The following is a 19,284-nucleotide window of genomic DNA, read 5'->3' on the forward strand; positions in this document are numbered from 1 at the left end:
GTTATATCAAGAAAAAGTTCTGTTCCATCTGTAGAAGCAAGCATACATGCATCCACCCTATGGGCAATAACTATTTCCCTTCACAGCCCAGCACTTCAACTGTCGTTTCTATACAGAGACACTTCAGTGTCTTCTAGGGTCAGCAGGAACAATAGCAGTTGTTCCAAGCTGCTCAGCATTTAACTAATAAATTCCAGTTCCCACTTTAGTGGATAGTTTTTACAGTTCCGGGCTTTGTTCAGGGGTTTAGCTACATCCAGATACATCACAAGGAAGTGGGATAGGAAACTGTTTTGTGCTAAATTTGTGCAAGCCTTTTGTTTTCAGTTCCATTTAAAAGGAAAGCTATCCATTTATTTTCATGAAAATCTTGCGTAAAACTCAATTAACTAAAGATATCAAATTCTGATGAGACTTCCTGATGAGATTTGTCAGTCAATCCCCAAACAACTTGTGTCCTCAGAAATATACTGAGCCAGCGAATTCTGAAAAGAAAAATCCACAAGTACTACTAAAAATATGTTTTCTGACTCCAGAAAAAGACTGCTCTGCAGAATTCTGAAAACCAGGAAAACACGGTAGAAGAAATATCACTGTGTGCTTACCTTAGTCTTTAATTTTTTTCCTTGAATATAGATTGTTGGCCACTCTGAGCCAGTATACGTGGCTAGATGGTCCTTTGATCTCACTTGTCTGGCCAAATCTACGTTGTCCTGACAGTCCTGTAATTGAATTCAATACCACACTTTTTTTATTAGCATATTTGGAATAGACTTGATTACCCAGCTTCAGAGAAATGCATACTTGCTTACGGAAGTCTAGGAGGAAAGCATTACTTTAAGGCCAGTCAATAGTTTCACTGCCTGTCTCTCACCTCTGGTCTCCCTCTAATTTATTGCTGGCAATGAGAGCCTGCAATATTTCCCTGCCTGCAGTAATCAGCCACAAACACCCTTTAGAAGGATCAGAAATATTACTCACAACGATCCGCACAGTTCAGAGTTTTTTTGGCAGTCTTACAGCTGTAGTTCAGCTACCATCGGCGCTGACGTCTCCGCTGCTCAGGCTTATCTATAGAGATTTTACAGAACTTTCAGCAGATTAATACTTGTGCATTATTTAAAAACAAATCACTGTAGTTAGAACTGCTCTCTGTCCGTGAGCTGCAGCCTCTGATTGGCCAAAGCCTTCCGAAAGCAAACACTTATGCAAGAGAAATATGATTACTTAACAAGGGCCTTTTATAACAGCCCGAGCAATGCACGTTCCCAACTTGCTGACAGACAAAAGCTAATGAGAGCCTGCTCCCGGGCTCTCTCCTGCTTTGTATTTCCACCCTTCTGCCACCAGGAGGGAATAAGAATACCATAGGTCAAAAATCGCAGCCAAGGCAGCACTCCTGGGTGGGAGAAGGGATACTTGCAGGGGTGGCTGAAACAAAGGAAAGACAAAATAGCCTGCATTTGGGGTTTGGAAAGCTGGACATGTAGCAAGCTCTAGATCCTGGAGCTGAAAGTTGAGCTCCTGTCAGGACTTGGCACTCTGGGAACATTTTATAGCATTAAACACTGTATAAGTATGAATAACTTTTCTAATACAGCAAGCATGTGTAGTAGTCCTGTATTTTCATGCTTCACATCTATTCCTTGCAGAGCATTCCTACACAGACTGTTGAAAATCCCTACAAAGGGCCTTGATAGTGGTCTTTTTGAGGAGTAATTCCCAGATTTCATGGACTCTGGAAACCCCTGGGAGAGTCTTTCCAATGTCAGAAACAGAAAGAAATGAAAGGTCCAAATCCTGAAGTCCTAAATGGACTTTTCCTATTTTTTTTTTCTTAAGAGATTGGTTTCGAGTATATTCCACTTGTACATTTGTTTGCGAACATAGAAAAGGCTCCCACTACAAGTCAGTCCCACAGAAACAGAGCAAGCCATGTTGGTTGATCAGTCTCCACCTCCTACAGGACTGCAGTCACCTCACATCCACTTGTTCCCCTCAAATTTAAACTAGTATTGTCAATGGAAAAAGGTGCCTTGGCATTGAAATATCATTACTCTTGTGCAGCTACAGCATCTACCAGGCAGGCAGTCTACCCATGGGCTCCCCAGGGCCAGCTAATAAGAGCAGTGAATAAACCTGGGATCAAAGGACATTCCTACCCATTAGAAGCAACACCATGGGGTTGGGAATTAATTCTGTTTGGGATCACTTGGTTTTTTAGATGGCAGAGGAAAATAAAAATAAATGCATGAAGAAGGATTTTCATTGAGCCAGCTGTGGGGAAGGGCAGGGCATCCAGCCAGCACTGATGTTCCCTAACTTATCAGCATAGGTCTGAGGTCCACCCTTGGAAGGTATTCTGATGGGGAAACCAGTGGCTTAATTATGATTCGTGTCAGAATACATTACATTCTACACACTGGATCAGAAAACAACATTTTTCTGTATATATGTGCACTTTCACTCCTCATATAGTCCAAACTACCCCAGCACAATTTCAGACACTCCACTTTCTTCCAGTGGACAGGTGATCAGAAGTGCTTAATACAGACAACTTTCTTAAATGTGCCTGCTAAGGCACAGCTAGTCAGCCAAATCCATATTAATATAAAGCCAGGGCAACTTCCATGTGCAGAAAACATCAACCAATCAGGAGAACCAACAAAATTTGCTGTCCCATGTAATAACCAGCAAGAACATCATACAACTATTGTGTCTTAGTGACAACTGGAAATGATGCCATCATAGCAGTGGCCTTGTGCCTAGCTTAGTGTGGCAAAAGGACAAGTTTTAGACCTGCATTCCAGGTTTCAAAGAGTTATTTCTTCAGAAGAATTGCAACATAGGCCTTTGATAAAATATTCAGTTACTTAGCATACAGCTCTACAGCCATCCCCCAAAGTATGTTGTTAAAGTGCAGAGGAATGTGCTTAGTGCTTATAAGTGCATGTGATAAAACTGAACAACTCTTGCTTCACTGGGCTGCACAGCATTCCCCGAAGTGGGAATTCTCAATACAGCTCTAAGATACTCCATTGTCAAACTGAAAGGAAACCTTCATGGAAAGGCCCTACCTTTCTGGTGTATCTTCACTGGAAGGCCTGTTAGATTTCCATCATCCACAGGGGTTTCAGCTGATGAACCCTGTTGAGGAAGAATGATATCGCCAGATAAATGACAAAGTTACACACATTTCAGCTAAGAAATAGTTGCTTGTGTTCACATTCACAGACAAAAGGAAGCATGATACAACCAACGTATTTATAAGAAAATGTCTTTAAATACAGGTAGTCAGCAACAATTCAGAATAAGATCACTGGAACTAAACCCAGGACACGTCTATTGCTCGGTACTTTTCAATACAAACTATTCTGAAGCAGACTTAAGTTTGCAATTACTTGAATCACAACAGAGAAAAGCTGCTTCCAAGCTAACAGTTACTGTACTATCACAGCAGTTTACCCCTGGAAAACAAAAATATACATATTCCCTTCCTATATTACTAAAAATCTTTTACAAAATGAACCATCTTTAAGATCCTTCATCTGTAGCTTCCTGGAGGAAAAAAAAAATAAGGAAAAAAGAGGTGCTTTTCAACAAGGAAGGGGATCTATCATGCCCATCCTTCCCCCATGCAGCACCTTGGTGTATTGCACCAGTGTCAGTGCACCTCAGATGCCAGTTCACAGGGAATACTGGGAATGGTAATACTGGGACCACAGCTCAGCTGTCAGTCCCCCATGCACCTGGAAGTGGTGTAAGCATTTACAGGGTGCTGAGCTAGTATGAGCAGACTTTGCATTTGAACTAATACCTGCTGACAAGAGAAAGATCCTTTTTTAAAATGAATCCTCTTGCTAGTAGCTGAAATAAGACATTATGAGCACGGACAGCTTGAGTCCCAGTGCAGAGCACAGGAAGTAGAAGCAAAGCATTTTCTGACTAAGGGTACCACTGTGGAAACCCTGCCCTTAAAGTACATTCATATTGCATTGTGCAGGAACTGGGACAAGTTCATTTGTGGGCAGCTCACCCACTTAATGGTACAGTATCATTAGCAGGGAGCTCCAGAAAGCAAAGCACCTGAAAAAGGCAATTTAAGAGTCATTTTTCCTCACCATGGATGACTGTCGTTTAGGACAGTGATATTCATCTCTTACGTGGAGACCAGTACAACGGTCCAACAAAACTAGTGCCAAGGGAGCAGTTACATTTGATTCCAGCCAAGCAACTCAAAGTTGTCTAGCCTATGAAAAGGAGAAGCTCACACAGAAGAAGCACATGGGCAGGAAAGTGTTGGCCTGCAAAGCAGCTCTGGGCATTGATTTCCAAATGCAGATATGAGATGACATACAGGTCAGTGTCTCAATGCCACCAGAAGACACCTCTGGGTCAAGTCAGAAAATCTCCTTCCCCCATCCCATGCCAAATCACAAGACAGCTGTCGTTGCTACCCTGAACACCTCTGCAGCAAGGCAGCAGCTCGGTAGCACTGCACTGCCAAAGCCTTTTGGCTCTATCAGCAGTGATGAGCTTAAACCCAAAATGCATTCTGTGCACTCCCTGCTCCAGTTTAATCTTTACAGCTTCTTGCTTTAAATCCAGACTTTCCTGAACTGCCATGCTGACCCCAGAGTCAGCGACCTCGTTGGAAATCATTTTCAGGAAAAGTTCAGCAAATATTGAGAACCAAATATACTAATCTTCCTACAACAGCTCAAGCATCCTAATCCCGCAGTGGGTTAATCTGGGTGTCTTCACTGCCAGGGATTAGCCCTTCTGTACTGCTAGAAGGGATGGGATTTGACTGGGAGCAGTAGGATGGGCACACAGCGAAGAGGATCTGTGTTAGCAATCCCCTTTGGGTATTTTAAGAAGGAAAATCATCTGCTTTTTATTGTTGCAGAACAAAACAGATCCACCCTTTGGCAGCAGGGGATCTCAGAAGGCTTGAGGGAATACGAACAGTAACAGGAATCCACTGTCTACTTATTTTCAAACAGATTTTAAGACAGAGGCCATGCTAAAATTCATTGTCTGACCTCCATCAGATCCTTTGCTTGAACTCCAGTTTAAGAATGTTGCTGTAAACATTTAAGTAACTCAAAACTAACCCCTGACCCATTCTTGTGAGAGAAGGAGAGAGAAGAAAAAATGATGCACTACTGTCTTTAAGCTAAACTTCATGAAGACAAACAACAGAAAATATTTTCCCCAGATGTTTTCACTTACTGGGTAAGTGTTGGTAAGTTTGCCTACTTCAAGGCCAGCCCAAGAGTCTGCAGCAGCGTCTGGCAGGCAGCGTCTACAGCATCAGACTGGGAGTGCAGCAGCATGCACCTCTTTCTGGAGCTGGCAGGCAGAGCACAGGTATGAGAAACAAGAAACCTGCTTGTGTGACCCTCCTCTTGAAACAGCCCAGCTGTGAAGAGAAAATATACAGTGAAAAAAACATACAATGGAAAACAGCCAAATGAAGCAGGGATGAACAAGGGCACATTTATAATGCTGGATATCTTCCTTTTATGAACTTTTTATTTTGTTCAATCACACGGCTGCTCGCTGGATCCCCCACCCCCATGCCCTCTATGTCACTCACATGCAATAAACCATTCAATATTTTGCTTGGCCAGCAACAGTGCTGGACCCCTTGCTGATTTTAGGAACAAAATGCAGACGTTAGCCTCCTGGTTAGCTCTGCCTTCGCCACTGCCTTAACTGAAGGCTTCACAAGCATTTTGTTATTTCTTTTTTCCACAGCTCCATGACAAAGAGCATAAGGAACCCATGAAGCAAGTCCCTTGCATGAGCAGCAGCACAACAGATACAAATACATACCCAGTGATGGCTTACAGGCACTGCAGAGCCCATTTGCTATCCCAGCATGGTCAGGAGCAAGGAGGGATGGGATAGTAGGAGAGAAAACACACCTGGACTGCAGTTTTGTGTTGTTTAAACTTCTGTGCCTTCGTTTTATAGCTGCAGCATCCAGGTCATCAAGAACCTTTTATATGGAAAGCCTGCTTTGTCACTCTGGTGGCCTGATTTTTCTTATAGCATTTTTGTGGCACTTTATATGCTTCAACTCTGTAGAGTCAACGATAATCGGCAGCTTTCAATGCATTTCCCAATCAGGCAACAGGCATCTTAAGCTGAGCATCTAGAAAATGAGGAGCACAGCAAACATTTTGATTGAAGCAGCCTTCCTTACAAGAGGGCAGCGTGAAGCTTGAACAGACAACCTCAAATTGCAGCAGTTGAGTGTCTTGACTTTGGCATTAGTATTCCCTTCAAATAGCAATTCTGTAAGCTAATTATCTAGACTTTTTTTTAAAGGCAACTGAAATATATATATAAAATGCCATCACATGGATATATACCACCTCCTACGTGAATCATTAGCAGAACTGGAACATTCAGTTCCACCACCACAGGAAATTAAAGTAATAAAAATTCATTGAAAGACCTTACAGACAGGAAAGGCAATTTTTATTTACACTAAGTAAATAAAACCAGTACGTTGGTTCTACCCAATTCCGCCTTCCCATCAACATACTCACATGCACTGAGCTGTGTGCACCTAAGAGGTCTGGACAGGATCACTCGCGTGCAGCAAGAAGCACGTGGGGCAACACATTTGTGCCCTCACTGCTTTTCTTGATCTGACTGGTAACTACAAACTCATTTTTGATGCATCTTTTGAACCTTTCAACAGTGGATATTGTTATCTTGAGCCACCCTGTCTTGTCTCACCACTCTACAGTTTCAGGTAAAGTTCTTGGGTGGTGTTATCCTTACCTGGGTGTTTCATGACTCCAGCACTGCTCCTCCTCACTTTTGTCACCTTACCTCTAAGGCTTGTTTGTCCTTTGTCATCTGGTTATCTGCGTGAAACACAAATGGGGTGCTGTGTAGCAATTAATACGTGCCACTCCTCTAATCCTTCGTCTGCTGTTTTTCTTCTCTCGTGCATATCTATTCACACCCCTGTTAGCATTTCTGTTAAAAAAAAAAAACTTTACGTGAGGCAGGTATTAACCGTGTGAGATCCTGGCAGAGCTAAGGCAAGGTGAAAGCTGTTCACTTTCTGTTTATCAGGACAGGAGATAAAAGCCTTGTCCACAAATAACAGCTTCTGGCTGGCCGTACAGAATTACAGAGGGAGAAAAATTCTGCATCCTGTAGCAAATTTTAGACAGCAGTCCCTATGAAAAGTTTTCTTACTTACATGCTATCATGCAATTTCAATCCATCTTTCCCACATCCCTCATCCTTGCTTGTGCGTCCACTCCCCCATCTCACTTCTCATCATTCCACACCATTGCCCCATTCCTTTCCTCTTAAGGAAAACACCATTTCCAAAGGCTGTTTCTACCAGCCTCTACCCTCTCCTCTCCCACAACAAGAATGTGAACGGGGACTTTCACAGCCTGTAACTTCACAGAATTATCCGGCAGCTCTTCACAAAGGCAAAAAGAAGAACACACCCTTTGCTCCAGGTTGACCTCTCAGCCAAATTTCCAGGCTGCGTTTTAGAACATGAAAGTGTTAAAATAATAAAGCAGCTATTTCAGTCAGAAATTTAAGACATCGGTTTCCTCCTAAATTTTGTCAAATCCAGACCTTTTGTACTAGTGCTTCTCAGAAAAGGAACTAAGCCTGAGGTGAACAAGCAACGATGGAAAATGGCAGCAACAGGGGAAAACTGCAATCAAAGAAGAAAGTTTGGGTAAGTGAGAAGTGAAGAAGCAGAGCTCTAGCAGGAAGCACAGGGCAGCCTTAACTAAAGACAACATTGTTATTTTTGCCTACAGTTAATGCATTTGTTAATGAAGACACACAGATGCACACCCACGTATCTGTGTCCTCTGAGAGCACTTTGCAGCCTTTCCAGGGCCACACAACAGCCTGTTTTTCTCATTCAAATTCCAGACCAAGTATGCCCATGGGAAGCCAGCTGTACACAGGGGGTCTACATCTCAGGGGAGGTGAAATCCAGCTTCTCACAGAAGGTTTTTTCAGCCTGCAAAGGTCCCCGGCCCCACCACACATCACTTGAGACCTGCCCACTCCTGCAGGCACAGATGAGGCATTGATTTGGGGTACCTCCGTTTTGGACTAGAGATGCCTTAGAATAGGCTTGTCCTTTGGAGGGACTGGAATTTCCTCCGCAGTAACACTGGAAGATGCCTAAAGAACAGGCTCTAGAAAGGACAGCAGCAAGACCAGCAACCTTTTGAAAACTCCTACCAGCAGGCTGATGATGACTGAACTCCCATGGTGTCAGAAAACACACGTCACTTGTTCGTTAAGCACTGTGCAACTTGGCAAGGCAGCATTGAGCCTGCAACATCAGCTTCTCTATATATTTTTGCACTGAAGACCAAATCTATGTTGTCGTTGTCCAAATACCCTTTAGGGTTACCGTGATGTTACTTTTTGCAACTCAATCTTCAAAGCAGTGCCTGCCCTTCCTCCTTTTCTTCCTCCCTACTAATTAATTTTTAGTGAAACTTATGGTGTTAGCAGTTTTGATCAGGCCTCGTTTATTTTGTTGAGGCTTGTCTACAGTCAAACTCCACAGTGCCATCCCTGCAAGCTTTTTCTCACACCTGGGAAGCCAGCTGAGCTGTCAACTCTCTGGATAATCTGACAACGTCCTTTTCTTCCTTCATTGCAGCTTCCAAACATCTTCTGGCCCAACACGCCATCAGCACACAGCTGTGGTAGTCTCACAGCCTAAGCCATGTTACTGGCTTGTAATATAGGCCATGTATCATACAGGCTGGCCATTCAGTCCTGGCACCTCTTTTATCAGCTTTAGGAGCTCAGACTTCCACACAAGTTTAGATGTATTGTGACTTATTTGGTTTCAAAGCCCATGGAAATGATGGAGTCAAATCGTGTTGACCCACATGGGATCATTCCCACCTATTATATATTAAACAGGGACAGAAAGGTTATTACTGCAGAACAGATTATTTACAGGCTGCATAATCTGTCAACATACCACGTGGCCCCACAAAGCTCCCAGGTTAAAAACACCAGCAGATCTAGGACCCACGTTGAAATCTACCAGTAAGCAATTGAGAATCGTAGAGAACAGAATCTGGGTTAGTATTAATTATGAAAAGAGTTGCTCTGACCACAGGTGCTGTCTCTAAGAGATCTCACCAGCACCGTGAGAAGGAGAACACATGACTTTCCACCTTTAAATTTAGGAAATGCACACTGAAAAGTGTAAAGCCAACAGTTGTTTTTTTTTCCTGCAGTGTAAAATAGTCTGCACCTGACGTGCAAGACAGCTGTTCTTTCTCCTGAAGTGACTTTGAACCATTACAAGGCCAGTGCTTTCTTTCCAGCTTACCGTATTCATCCTTTGCAATAAACACAGGTCAGAATTAGCTGCTACAGTAATAAAACAAAACAGTAACAACTACATTCATCATTCATTATGATGAAAGGTATGTCTATCATGGCTGGATTACATTGTATCAATGCAGGCTATAAATCACCTCTGATTTTAGTCACCATAAAGAGAGAGCTCGCCCAGTCAGAAAGAGCTATTGAGCCAGAGCAACGCTCTCGAGCCATGTAAGCATTTTCCAAGAACACATTTCTCCACTTGGCAGGACTCATATGAAAGGAGAGCCCTGGGTGATATGGCATGGTAATGAAAACCTTCTTTTGCAACATACTGTACAAGAGAAAATGGAAGCGTTTGAAGGAAGAGAATTTCAGTTTTGCTGGAGGAATAGGCCTCTCTAATTAGGATTGTTTCACAAAACCCTTAATATTAAGTCATTACATTATGGGTTCACACCCTACACACACCAAACTGAACAAGCTCCGTTTCCAAAGGCTGTTCACCTGCCAGATACATCTTTTATCCCTCAAACTCTACAGTCAGCCAACAGAAAAGGAAGTTAATATTTAAACACAAGCACAATCCCTCAAAGCTTCAGCAGAACACTGCTACCTACCAGCAGGAGAACAGCCAGAGATGCCAGCATACCTCTGAAGGTACCGATAGCTTGCTGAGATGCTGCAGTATGTAAACTCCTGGATACACAGCACAAAAATAGCCCTGTTACATTTCGATCCTCTCAGCTACCAGTGGAAATCAAGTCTATGCTCAAAATGGCACTAACCTTGTAAAGAAAGAGCTTGGAGAAGAGCTCAGGTTATACCATAAGGGTCCTCCAGGTGTAAAACTGAAGGGTCTTTGTACCTTGGACAGAGAAAGAGTTTGTCAGTAAAAAAATCATGACAGTCACGAACAGCAAGACTTCATCATCAATCGATAGCTTCTCTGAAACATCTCTGTGAATTTTACCTCATTCAGAGAACTTTAAAAAAAAAAAAGAAAGAAAGATTTTTATAACAATTTCTGAGAACAGAATAGGAATACAGGCATTAAGAACTCATGGGCTTGATATTCCTCAACTGACTGAAAGCACATGTACTAACAGCCAGCAAGGATTGGAACTACCACAGGAACCCCCTTGTAAGCCATGGAGAGTCTCAAAAGGCCTTGGACAGATGGTGGAACGATAGGTGTCTATCTTCTTCTTAGGAGAACATAAATCAGTTTACAAGCTTGAATCTAGCCCTGTTCCTCAGAGGAAAATATTAAATGAGGTTGCTTCTGAGACAAATTCAAGCATGAAAGAGATGTACGTACATGTGACAGGAGGAACCTCTGTTGGAAAACCCTGGAGGAGATAATTACCTGAGGGACAAGAACTGGAAGAGCAGCAAGAGTTTTTGCCTACCTCAGAGAGCAAGGGAGACCCCAGCACAAGCAGCACCTTTGAGCACAATCCCACAGAACCCGAGCAGAGCTGGGTGCTGGTAGCAGGGCCCACCGGCAGCAAAGGGATCGACCAAGTCCAAAGTTCACCCAGGGGTTACAATCAGTGAAGCAGGGAGTAGAAATGAGCAACATCTACCCAAAGGGCCAAGCCAGGCAACAGAACTAAAGACAAAGGTGCCTGCAAGGTAGCCCAAGGCTGAGCTTAAATAGGGCTGCTGGGCAGGAGGTGTGGGTGGAGGCTGCTCAGAGCAATTATGGCCCACGGGTGCGCTGGGAGCCTCTCAGTGGGTTTTCTGCTGAAACACCAGAGCTGCAGCAGGCCCACACCGAGATGCTGGAGGATGGGCTGGGTTGTATTCTTTAAGCAGTTGTAACTGGGAGGTTTCTTCTCATTACATACAGCAAAGCCACGCAGAGGTCCAGTGTGGCCCTTGCTGTCTTCTCTCAGTGCCCAAGCTGTGTCAGTGAGGACAACTGCCTGCTCCTTTGTTCTTTTTTTTTTTTTTTCTGTCTGTCATGACTGTCAGGAATTATAACCATCAGTACTACAGTTTTTGGTGTCGGTGCCAAAAGACAAAGCATTTGGAAGCTGGGCCTCCTCCTCCCTTCTGATTTAAAATGCTGCATCCCCAAAGGAAAGCTTTTTCTTTATGCCACGTAGAGCCCAGTGCATACTGAAAAAGAAGAAATCGTGGGCTTAAATGCTCTGTCTCTTGAAAGGCTTTTTGAAGTGGTGCTTGATGGGTATAAAATGCCCTTTCTGCCTAAACTGTAGTAGGGAAGACCTTCAGCTTGTTCCTCACCAGTGCCTGAAGACATTTTCTCCTTTTTTTTTTTTCCTCTTCTTTCTTTCATCCGCCTCCTTTTCACAGCACTTCTTTTGGTATCCCCTTTCCCAACTGCAAGGAAAAATCCCTCCCTTACATAACGGGGTTTCTCACAGAGCCCCAGGGCAGCTTCCCTCTCAGAAAAACAAAACAAAACAAAAACAAATAAACAAACAAAAAACCAGGCAGGACATTCACCAAAAAGGACTGGGAAAGCCAAGCTTGTCTCTTCACTTCCAGGCTTGGGATGCCCTCGACACGCTGCCAAACTGCTCATCTTGAAGAGTTAATAAGGAAAATGCCAGTAGGTGGTGTCCAAGAATAGCTGCTGGATTCTGCAGTGCCAGTGAAACCTGTGCTGCACCACGGAGTGCTCTGTACAGCTGCTGGCACCTGCTCTGCATGGTGGGTGTGGGTATGAGGGAGCTGTGGCAGCATCTCCATTTACAGCTGCTGCTTCCCTCCAGTCTTCAGGCTCTTTGCAGTCTCCTTTCCACAAATCAGCACCCTCACGGGACGTTATTCCTAAAGCACCTCCCTTCTGAGATTCCTCCTTGACAGAAGGTAGCTGGGGTTGATCAGGCTACCGCTGAGACAAGGAGCCAGAGTCTCCATGTGCACCCAGCCCACACCTCTCCTGGGACAGGGATCCACGCGGTGCATCTCCCCACGCACGTGGCTCAGAGGGGCTGGCAGCAGCCCGCAGGAAGGAGTTAATCAGATCAAAGCAAGGGAAACCACAGCACAGCCCAGGTAAGGACTGTGGCTGTGCAAGCAGGGCCAACACCAGGCCTGGGTGCTGAAATGCAGGCATCAGGACTATCCCTGGCAGGTTTCTGGGTATGGTCTGGGAAGGAGCAAAAGCCAGAGAGAGCTCCCAGGAGGCAGTGTGGAGGCAGCCACCACCTTCTGACAGCAAAAGAGTTTAATATTATGCACATGAGCTCTGCCAGCTGGCATCAGCACCAAGGAAGGGGCCTGGCTGTGCTAACTTACCAGTAAAGATGTGGCCTCAGAGAACTTCCTTTCTAACCCGAGCCTCAGCTCCAGACTTCCTCTGTCTTTTTTCTAACTTGCTACAGGCAGCCAATTCCCCTTTTTTATACCATGTCTCCTAAAGACATCTGTCTGTCCTCCATGACAGCACGTCTTTATTTTCTGCCCTCATGTTATTGTGCTCCTGACGGTCCCTTTCTCCCATCCTGTGTTTCTCCCATGGAAGCCTTTCCACAGAACAGTGCCTGGCACTCTGGAGCCCCATCCCCACTTGCTCTTCAGCTTTAGTGGGGTAAAAAAAGATGACTACATTGTCCTACAGTGAGCTGAGCAAACGATAAACTGGTCATCAGCTTGTGGCTGGAAACAAAACCCATGGTTCATATTTACTCTGCCATCGGTCACCCCTTGCCACAGCTGTAACTGCTTCATTCTCAGCAAAAGCAGGTACTGACCAGGGTGTGAGCAGCAAACTACCTGCTGACTGTGCTGAAACGTGTTATTTCAGCCAGGGGTAGAAATGCCTTCGTGTTTTGAAAGCCTCACTTTGCTGCAATGTGATGAGCCGTCAGTAAACGCGAGAAAAATCTCATCCTGAGAATCCTAACTTGATTTGCTTCCTCAAGGTAGATAAATGACTGCAGACATATGCTACTGTGCTCGGGGAAACACAGGGAGAGGAGTCTGTCTGCTGCAAAAGCTCAAGGTTACTTTTTGACCCCAAACAGGAAAAGGATGTCACCCATTCGGCAATGAATTCTCCTGATTTGCTGAGACAATTTCTATCACAGCTGTACAAAAAGAGATGGTAAGTAAGATGGGTGGAGAGACCTCCAGAGAGCCCGTGGAGATGCCAGGAGCACCTTGATTGCCAGAGCTTTTATGTTAGCTGGTAAGTGCACAGGAAGGAAACAGCTCAGGGTAGCTCTGCACCCAGGCTGTGTAAGCACTGAGAAAACAGAGTTTGAATATACCTGGCCCGGAGTCAGTGAGAGGGGTGAAAAAAATATCCTTTCCTCCACCTTGACACCATTTATTCAGAACAGCACATTTGAAGGCCATCCTTCTCTGCTCTCAGCCTTTTGAGAGAACAGCAGCTAAACGCTGCCTTTGAAGGATCAGTACCTTGCTTATCTCATCTCTGCACCTCTTCACACAGCCTCTTCTCTCAGGCGCGTGGCGCTGCTTCCAGGAACGAGGAATTGCTCTGTGCAGGTCTTGATGGCCACAAGTGCTGTGCAGTGGGTTCCTGTGGCAAGGCTTTGGTAGCGGGGAGGCCATCGGGGTGGGTTCTGCGAGAAGAATCCCGAAGCTGCCCCATGTTAGGGAAGGGCCTTGCTGCTGGCCAGAGCTGGGCCAAGAAGCGCTGTCGTCTGTGCCTCTGGGAGAGCAGGCTGAAGAAAGGAAAAACAAAACAACTGCTGTGGAACAGCAGCTGGGAGAGAGAGAGGAGTGAGAAACAGCTTTGCAGACGCCAAGGTCAGTACAGAAGGAAGGGGAGAGGTGCTCCAGGTGCCAGAGCAGAAGTCCCCTTGGGCCTGTGGTGAGGAGCACGGTGAAGCAGGATGTCCCCCTGCTGCCCATGGCGTACCACGGGGGAGAGGGGATCCACGCTGCAGAGCACGGTGGAGCAGGGGCAGAGAGGGACCGAGAAAGAGCAGCGGAGCCAAAGTGCTCCAGAGCAGCTGGACAGGCGGTACGGTGCCAGCAGTCCTTTTGGCAAGCAAACTTCAGCATTAACACAAAGACAAAGTATGAGGAACAAACTGGTGTCTAGCACATACAGCATGCAAGTTCCCAGTGCCAGTCCAGGCTCATTAAATGCCAGACAGAAGGCTACAGGTGTACCTCAGAGCCATTTTAGCTGGGCATGGGGCTGTCTCAGTATTTTTAGGGCTAACCGAGCTTTGCCCCACTGGGACTTTTTGTCTCGTTAACCCCACTGCGGTGGCTGCCTGATAGAGATGGCACCAGGATCCGGTGACTAGGGCACAAAGAGGAGTTGGGAAAACTGGTTTGTGTTCCCATCTCTGCTACTGATTTGCTGTATATCCATGAGCAGTTAATTAAGTTCAGTATGCCTAAGCTTTCCCCACTTTAGAACTGTGATAATTACATTTATCTCTCTTTGTGAAGAACAAGGGCTTGGAGACATTTGGATAAAAGCCCTCAAAGAGCCAAGTGTTGTTATAGTTAGTTATAATAAAACTCATGGCCCTCCCTGAATTTATACAAGTTGTCCTGTTCCAGTGGCTGTTTCATAGACAAGGCAGAAAAACCAGGAGGGTAATTACGGAGTGACTCCATACCCTGCTGCAGGCTCCTCGCATTGCATTTATTTAGGTAAACCCAGCTCACCTACAGCCTCCTAGTTCCTTTGCTCAGGTTCTAAGGGAGCTGTGGGTATTGCAATGATATGAGTGTCACTGCAAAGCAACTATGTTTTTGTCACAGTGTGCTGTGATTAAAAAGCACCGGAATAGCTTTTAATTTCTGAAATAACAGTGCAAAGTGCTAAGTTACAGGGAATTCTGGTGTTGCATAAATGATGTTTTTCAGAACAAGGAAAAAACATAACATATTGCTCTTCAAAGGTGTTTAGCCCCCTGATTCCTCCTTAGGTGCATAAATTTTGAGTGAGAGCTCTACAAAGCAAATAGTTCAAGTACGACTGATGTTGACGGTGATGAGCCACTCTAAGTTTCATGGCAGACTTCACTTACAGGGCCAGCAGGGAAATGCTACCCCTTATACTATGTATGAGCTTGTATCACAGACTGCAAGGACCATGCTTAATTTTCTATGTAAGTAATGGTCCCGAGGGCTTAAAGTTTGAGGCAGAACTCACTGCTTTTGCTGCTAATAGATATTCAAATGTGAGCAAGCTATAACCTCTATATCAACAACAATACTTGCACCTACGCTAATAAATTAAACAATGCTGGGGAACAATCCTGGCCCCTGGGAACAGCTCTGTACTGTTTTATTCTTTTGAGAAGTGCCTGATCTGGTTTGGCTCAGGCCAGCCAGCATTCTCCAAGGCCAAGCCTTTTCAAACTGTAGGAGTTAGCACAGGGCACAGGCCTTCTTCAGAGTACTGCGTGTCCCTGCTCTGCGTTGAAAGCTTAGGGAGACCAATCAACCAACCAAAAAAGTCACTGGGGCAACAGGACGGGTCCTGCAGATCTCAAAAGCTGTGTTGTGTTTTTGGGCACAAATAAAGGAGACACGTAGCAGAAAGGGTTGATTGCACAGGTCAGATGGGTCTTGCTCCAGAAACAGGGAGCAACTTAAAAGCTCCAAAGGAAGAAGAGGGAAGTGTCTGCATTTGCAAATGATGTGTGTGAGTCTCTGTGGGTGTGAGTGCATACATGCACATGCAGGGGAAAAAACCTTCCAAGAAAATCACAGAATATCCACCACCAGATTACAAGGAAAAGAGATGCCAAGATCTTTGAATTAATTATTCTCAGTGAATCATTCGTACAGTTAAAAGCCATACCAGCATTTCCAGAAAAACTTTCAGTTCTGTATACGTAAACAAATGTAAAGAAAACAAACAAACAGCCAAGAAAATTTGAAGATAAAAGACTTGAGATAATAAGATTAAAGATGTTAATTGGAACCATTTGCAGAAGCTGCACCTCTACCGACTTTGACATTCGTGGCTGAGTTGCTACAAAATACTTTAGCTCTGACCTGATGGCTTCAGTCAGTTTAAGCCTAGAGACCAGAAATATTCTTACCTGAACCCATTTAGTTGTGCAGACTCTATGTGAGGAAAGCACAGAGGTACAGGTTTAGGTGACTCTGTGTTTTACTTTTTTTGCAGGTATTTCACTGCTTTGGGTCTCGGTTTAAATACATAATTAGAGGCAAGTACCTGCATAAGTACTTTGAACTCGGGCAGCGATTCCCAAACTGTGTTTCCCCCCAGCTTACTTTCCAGCTCACTTCATTCCTCACCAAGGACATGAACATCTCCTTTCCCACCCCTGCTTCTTATCAAGACCTCAATCTCCTCTGTGTGCAAAAGATCACAGCATGCCATATTTGCTCCTCATTCGTAGACAGTGATTTTGAAGTCTTGAACAAGCTTTCCAAAATAGATGAATAGCCTGAAGAATAGGTGGGAAGAAACAGGGAAAAAAAAAAAATGTCTTGTTTATTTTACTTTACACCCTAGATTTACAGCTGATAAACACTATTGTCCTTACTATGGCTGAATGAATAGCTTTACCTGAGAAGGTAACTAATGGATTAAAGCACTTGATCTTAATTATCCCATAGTTCTCAGTGTTATTCAGGTGGTGACAGAAAATGCCCATCAGTTTTAAGCCTCTGTTTTCCCGGAAACCTCATTGCAAGTGTGTCTACAAGACAAGCACACTCACAGGACAGGCAATTAACACATCAGGGCACTGCTCAGCCTGTCAGAGGGATTCTTCCTACTAAAAGCAATCCTGATTTTCTACTTTCCTACTGCTATTGCAATACTGCCTCTGTAAAAGATTGTCAGCCAGAATACTAAGCCAAGAAGCACATTAAATCACTAAGATTTCCTCTAACAAGTTTTTATTCAGACCCACTCCAAATGCTGACAAAGATTAAAGATTCTTCGAAAAGAGTTCACAGCTTCAGATATGGCCAAAACAGATGAGGGGAAAAGGAAAAGTGTGTGCAATAATAGACACAGGCTAATGCATTTCAAGAAAAACATTTCAGCCTGAGAAGTTGCTACTAAGATCGTTGGCTGCCAGAGGGGCAAGGTGCCAAAACACTTCTGAAATGCAACTGCGGTTGTTGATGACCAGTAAGAAAATATCTTGCATGTCAGTGCAAACTTCTGTTATCCCAAGACAAAACAAAGAGGGGAATGCAAATGAAAGCCTTGCGTAGCTAGCTGGAAGATGAACCCTCATTCCCTGACCCTGGCTGCAACCTAGTGAAGTGTGAGACGGAAATACACTCATTCTCCAACTTAAAAATAGCAAAAATCCTGTGTTTGAGTTCTTCTGAAACTGTTGCAACAAAACCAAAACTCTGGCTGCGTTACATAAGACTCTGCTGTGTCAGACCAGCCTCAGATGAAGCAGGACATGCCAGTGCCTCTGGCTGGGATGCCAGGGGTTTAAATACCGGCTTTGCCGCTGACGTCCTGGGCAACCTCGTTCAAGTCATGATGTCAGCTGCTAGATCTGTTTCAAGGCTGTAAAAGTAAGCCGAGTGCTTCCTGTCCTCCACCCCTTTTCCTGCCCATGTGGACTCTACGCCTCCCTGGGCAGAGCTGCTCTCCCACCAGATGTATATGTACAATGCTAAGCACAAAGGGAAAGGGCTGAAATAAAATCCCCACTAGAGAATGCTAAATGCTTGTTGTTCTTTTTTCCCTCCTCCCTTGGTTTCACATTTTTCCCTCGTACTTCCCACACTGCCTTATCCTTGAAGACATCTGTAACTGGAGCCCACATCAGCCCACACTGATGCTTTGTCCGAAGGGGAAAGGAATCACACACCTACCAAGGCAGAGTTTTTCTGGCTTTCCTGGCCCATTTTCTGCTTGCCATCTGTTTACAGGAAAATGTCTTCAGGGCAGAAGCCTTCTGCGTTGCCGGTTATATTGTGCATTCTGTTGGTATCTATCAAACAATAAAGTTGTTTTTAATTAAGACAGGCTGAGCAGGGACTGGTGCCTTTACCTCCAGTGGGAACTGTGCCCAGGTGAGTGGGAGGTGAGACTGGCAGTCTGGAGACATCCTGAGGATCTCAGGGGTCAAATGGGGAATTTATCTAACCTATACTGGAAGTTTATACTCTGACAGAGCTCCTCCCCAGTGCTCCTTTTGCACTCAGCAGAAACAGATTTTTCCAGTGCATGGTTCTCATCCCCTCCGAAATAGGTGGTGAAAATACCTGCGATTCTCGACTTTGTAGCAATTTTTATCTTTACAAAGGGAGTCTCCACTATCGACCTGTTGGTGCCTGAGCTGGACAGATGAGATGAGATATCTTGAGATGAGTCTGACTCTGATTCACTTGGCCCCTTACAGCTGCTATTTCTGTGTCGGTACGGCAGTGGTGACAATGAATGTGAACTGGGGGCCTGTGGATGAAAAACAGTGCCAGGGTGGTTTTATTTACAGTTATATTCAATTACAGCACCAGCTTTCCCAACATGTAAAGAAAAAAAACATGTTCTTTTTAGCATATTTTACACTGGTTCCCAGAACCACACAAACACAAGCGTTTTTACGCCAGTATAACCACATGTACCTCTGCAATGCAGGGACTTTAACATGTAAACATCACAGAAGGGTCATTAGAGACAACTCTTTCCCTGTGCAGCACTGCTCTACAAAGCATTTCCAAAGGAGCTGCACCCTAGGCAAAGAGGACAAGATATACATCCCTATCAGACCACATGGAAGAAACACGCACCAGCATTTTGCTGCTGCTTTCATGCTGTAGGACGCCTGCCAGGTTAGGAAATGGATTTACACATTTAAAAAAAACAAAAAAAAAACAAAAAAACAACTATCTAGCTATTCTGTGGCACAATGTTGTGCAGATCAATGTGATAGAGCTGCTCTGATGGAAAAAAAGCTTAGTGCAGCACCGCCGTTATTGTATATTGACCCAGCG

At 44.6% G+C, this 19,284-nt stretch overlaps 1 protein-coding gene across 19 annotated transcripts in view; it reads right to left on the reverse strand.

Annotated features, from left to right (window-relative positions):
- The window catches only part of LOC137853344 (uncharacterized), a 69,292-nt gene that overhangs the window by 10,560 nt on the left and 39,448 nt on the right, over positions 1–19,284 (reverse strand). For 13 of the 19 annotated variants that reach the window (XM_068675618.1, XM_068675630.1, XM_068675629.1 and 10 more), the window contains 11 exons: positions 18,556–18,745; positions 18,163–18,281; positions 16,609–16,760; positions 13,768–14,077; positions 10,155–10,234; positions 6,802–6,887; positions 5,934–6,163; positions 5,236–5,425; positions 3,078–3,147; positions 982–1,071; positions 606–722 (listed from right to left, as the gene is read on the reverse strand). The gene's annotated coding sequence lies outside the window, so the exon portion shown is untranslated. Of the gene's footprint in view, positions 1–605; positions 723–981; positions 1,072–3,077; positions 3,148–4,121; positions 4,251–5,235; positions 5,426–5,841; positions 6,164–6,801; positions 7,016–10,154; positions 10,235–13,767; positions 14,078–16,608; positions 16,761–16,882; positions 17,016–18,162; positions 18,282–18,555; positions 18,746–19,284 lie in introns of those variants that run through there. The other 6 variants (XM_068675614.1, XM_068675613.1, XM_068675616.1 and 3 more) reach the window with 6 other exon arrangements.

The sequence above is a fragment of the Anas acuta genome, chromosome 3 (assembly GCF_963932015.1).
Source record: "Anas acuta chromosome 3, bAnaAcu1.1, whole genome shotgun sequence".
In the NCBI taxonomy this organism is placed as follows: domain Eukaryota; kingdom Metazoa; phylum Chordata; class Aves; order Anseriformes; family Anatidae; genus Anas; species Anas acuta.